Source organism: Mus caroli, chromosome 4 (assembly GCF_900094665.2).
Source record: "Mus caroli chromosome 4, CAROLI_EIJ_v1.1, whole genome shotgun sequence".
Classification (NCBI taxonomy): domain Eukaryota; kingdom Metazoa; phylum Chordata; class Mammalia; order Rodentia; family Muridae; genus Mus; species Mus caroli.
The window spans coordinates 81,505,095-81,510,054 of NC_034573.1; positions in this window are offsets into that span (position 1 = coordinate 81,505,095).

Below are 4,960 nucleotides of genomic sequence, written 5' to 3' on the forward strand. Positions count from 1 at the left end.
ACACAGGAGCCAATCTGATGCAACTCAGGGTCACAGCAGGGTGTTTACTCTATTCAAGCTATCTCACCACGTTTCCTATCCCCCCCCCTTCATGAAGGACGGTTTCTGTGGTAGGGGAGCCCCGAATGTCTATGGGGCAAGGCTTTACAGTAAGCAGCAAGCAGGGAATACATGTGCAAGCATCTAATGGGAAAGCTCCTGTGTCCTTTAACATAATTGGCTGGTGTTGGGAGTCATATCATAAACTTAACTTCTGCTCTCCTCTGCATTGGTGGCCATTAGGCAGCGGGGTGGGCTTATAACCTGGGGGTGCAGGTTTGTTGGGGGAATAACTTGGAGACACTGGTCTTGTTGAGGGTGTAACCTAGAAATACTGGTCTTGTTGGGAATTGGCTTACATACTGGAGCTAGGCTCAGGGTTGTTGGGGGGCAGCTTGGAAACTAATGCTAGGTGTCAGCCTGTTAGTTTACTTGAGTTCACACTTAGGTCAGGTTCTCTAAAATGGAGTCTGAACTTAAAAGCTTTGGCCTCTCATTTCTATCCCCTCAAGTCCATTCCTTGTGGTTAAGGGATCGGAAATGGAGTTTCCCATTTTTTAGTGCACTTTTTAGTTATACACTTCCTGTATAACTCAAATTGTCTTTTGGGGGTGGCTTACTGTGATTGGCTGTCTCAGAGGCTCCTGCATCTTTCCTTGCTCTGGGCTGGAGGCTTTGGCTGCTTCTGAGCCTCTCCAGTCTTTCTGGACATCCAGCCAAACTTGAAGAACTGTTGCTTTCTCTGATTTGTCCCTTTGTCTGCCACTCAATTAGACACCACTTTCAAACATGGGTGGTTGCTTCCACAAACTAACTTTACCTTCATTATTTGGGATTAAAGGTGTGTATAAGGGCATGTCTGTATTCCAGACAGACAGATTAAAGGTATGTGTTAAGACTGAGCCACACCACAACTAGAAACAACATTTTAAGCAAATAACATGATCTCAGGGTTCACAGTGTAATCAAATATCCTGCAACAAATGCAGCGAAGCACTCCCTGGACTGGGTCAGAATCCCCCTGTTGTTTTAAATTGATGATTGTCTTGAGGAAAACTGGAAGAATTGTTGAAGAATTCTGCCTCCCCTGAAGAATGACAAGGCTGAGGCTGTGCTTGGGCCACCCAGATGGTGCTTAAGGAGTGACAGCAACATCAGTTACATCCCTCTTTGCCTCAGAACTGTGGAAGCAATAGCAATGGTCCCAACTGCCATTTGCAGATTTGTGTCTGCTGAAGATAGAGGACTCATTCGGTTCTGCTACCTGGCATCTGCTCCTATAATGGATGGCTGGGGGAAGGGTTTGACAGCTGTCAATCAAGTAGTCAACTTATGTCTGACAGCTTCAGTCCACTTAACAGGAGACAACATTAAGGGGTACTTGCAACAAACATCTAATGTCAGTGAACTTTCATCCAACACTTAACCCCAAAGGAAAATGCACCCCACTAAGGAAACGTGGGTCCTTCTGATCTGACTTACAAGGAAAGTTATTTGTAGGAAGGATCACAGAATCTCACAAGCACAGTCAAGATGTGGCCTGATTTTAAAAAAACAAAACAGGATGAAACAAAGACTCAAACAGAAGTGTCATGGGAGATTGTCTTAAAATGTTTCTCCTGGACATCTCATGCTAGTTCTTGATTCTTTGGCTGTTCCTTCAGTCTTTCCTTTCGTTTCCTTATTTTCTCTTCCCTTTTTGTCTCCCCCTGACCTTCTCTTGTTCTCACAGGGAATCACACACTGCATGTTTTTCTTGAAGATGCTGTACACCTGAGGCTGGCATTCAGCTCTCCTTCCTCATGACTCACAAAAATTTAATGCATAAAATATGCATAAGAAGAAAAAATTACTGATTATCATAAGGCACCCATTGAATCACAAAATTACAGAGATACGACTACCAATAGGGTGAATTGTTCTAGAATTAATTGCAAAAGCCATGGGTAAAGATAAAGACTCAAATCTTCATTATAGACATGGTAATAAGGGCAGGAAGTAGAGTCAATAATGAGCTGGTATTATCTATATACTAAAAATTTATTTTAACCTGAATAAAAAGGACCCAGAGTTTAAGTCTCAGTGATTTGTACATGTTAAATTTATACATGTATAATATTTACATATAACAACTTTGGAAAGTGTCCAGACAACAGGCAAAAAGCAGGAATAGGGACATAGGAAACGTGGCAGACCAGGGGTTCGGGTCCCTTTTGGTCGGTGCCAGCTCTAGGCCACATTAGGCGAGAACTTGGCAGATGAACCCACAGTCCCCAGAGGTCTCTCCACGCCACAGGCACCCTAGCACGCCCAGGATCTTAGGATCACTGGTGAGTGAATGCAACATTTGTTCCAAACCAAGCATGAAGGGCCTGTGACAGCAGGAGCAAGGGACACAGGAGCCCTGCCTCATCAGTGGCTCAGGGTTCTTCTGGTCGGTGCTGGTATACCTTGGTTTCAAACACAGCAGACAGCCCCATGGTCCCCAGAGGAGACATCACTTCCAGGTGCTGTAACACGCCCAGGATCTTAGGATTCCAGGATCCCAGAAGGTTGGTCACACCAGGATCTCAGGATCTCAGAGGAAGCTTAACTGCCAAGAATTCTGACACACCCAGAATCTCAGGTTCATAAGATCCCGGAATCACAGGATCATAGAGAAAGCTGGACTCTCAGGAGTCCTGAATCAACCGGGATTACAGGAAGGACAGATTCAATCAGATATATTGAGGGCAGGAAGCACTTGAGATAATCAGAAGTCAGGAGGCAAGCATAAGAACGGAAGCAACAGAAACAAAGGATACTTGGCATCATCAGAACCAAACTCTCTCATTGTAGCAAATCCTGGATACACCATCACACCAAAAAAGCAAGACATGGATCTAAAGTAACTTCTCATGATGATGATGTAGGACTATAAGGAAATAAATAACTCCCTTAAAGAAATACAGGAGAACACATCCAATCAGGTGAAAGAAATGAATAAAACAATCCAGGATCTAAAAATGGAAATATAAACAATAAAGAAATCACAAAGGGAGACCACTCTGAAGATAGAAAACCTAGAAAAGAAGCCAGGAGCCAATGATGCAAGCATAACCAACAGAATATAAGAGATAGAAGAGAGAATCTCAGGTGCAGAAGATTCCATAGAAAACACTGACACAGCAATCAAATAAAATGTGAAATGCAAAAAGATCCTAACACAAAACATCCAGGAAATGCAGGACACAATGAGAAGACCAAACCTAAGGAGAATAGGTATAGAAGAGAAAGAAGATTTCCAACTTAAAGGGCCAGTAAATATCTTCAACAAAATTATAGAAGAAAATTCCCCAACCTAAAGAAAGAGATGCCCATGAACATACAAGAAGCCTACAGAACTCCAAATAGTTTAGACCAGAAAAGGAATTCCTCCCGTCACATAATAATCAAAACACCAAATGCACAAAACAAAGAAAGAATGTAAAAGGGAGCAAGGGAAAAAGGTCAAGTAACATATAAAGGCAGACCTATCAGAATTTCACCTGACTTCTCCCCAGAGACTAGGAAAGCCAGAAGATCCTAGGCAGATGTCATACAGACCCTAAGAGAACACAAATGCCAGTACAGGTTACTATACCCAGCAAAACTCTCAATTACTATAGATGGAGAAACTAAGGTATTCCATGACAAAACCAAATTTACATCATATCTTTCTACAAATCTAGCCCTTCAAAGGATAATAAAGGGAAAACTTCAACACAATGAGGGAAACTAAGCTCAAGAAAAAGCAAGAAAGTAATTTTTCAACAAACCTAAACAAGATAGCCACATGAACAGAATTCCAACTCTAACAACCAAAATAACAGGAAGCAACAACAACTTTTCCTTAATATCTCTTAATATCAATGGACTCAATTCCCCAATAAAAAGACAGAGACTTAAAAGACTGGTTAGGTAAACAGGACCCAACTTTTTGCTGCATACATGAAACCCACCTCAGGGACAAAGACAGACACTACCTTAGAGTAAAAGGCTGGAAAACAATTTTCCAAGTAAATGGTCCCAAGAAACAAGCTGGAATAGCCATTCTAACACCAAATAAAATCGACATTCAACCTGAAGTTCTCAAAAAAGATAAGGAGGGGCACTTCTTACTCATCAAAGATAAAATTTGCCAAGATGATCTCTCAATTCTGAACATCCATGCTCCAAATGCAAGGACATCCAGATTCATTAAAGAAACTTTGCTAAAACTCAAAGCACACATTACACCTCACACAATAGTAGTGGGAAACTTCAAGACCCCACTCTCATCAATGGACTGATCCTAAAAACAAAAACTAAACAGAGACATGGTGAAACTAACAGAAGTTATGAAACAAATGGATTTAACAGATATCATAGAATATTTCATCCTAAAATAAAAGTATATACCTACTTCTCAGCACCTCATGGTACCTTCTCCAAAATTAACCATATAATTGGTCATCAAACAGGCCTCAGCAGATACAAAAATATTGAAATAATCCCATGAATCCTATCAGATCACCAAGGACTAAGGTTGATCTTCAATAACAACATAAGTAATAGACAACCCACATACATGTGGAAGCTGAACAACACTCTACTCAATGATAACTTGGTCAAGGAAGAAATAAAGAAATTAAACCCTTTTGAGTTTAATGAAAATGAAGCCACAACATACCCAAACCTATGGGACACAATGAAAGCATTTCTAAGAGGAAAACTCATAGCTCTGAATGCCTCCAAAAAGAAACTAGAGAGAGCATACACTAGCAGCTTGACAACATACCTAAAAGCTCTAGAACAAAAGGAAGCAAATTCACCCAAGAGGAGTAGATGGCAGGAAATAATCTAACTCAGGGGTGAAATCAACCAAGTGGAAACAAGAAGAACTATTCAAAGAATCAACCAA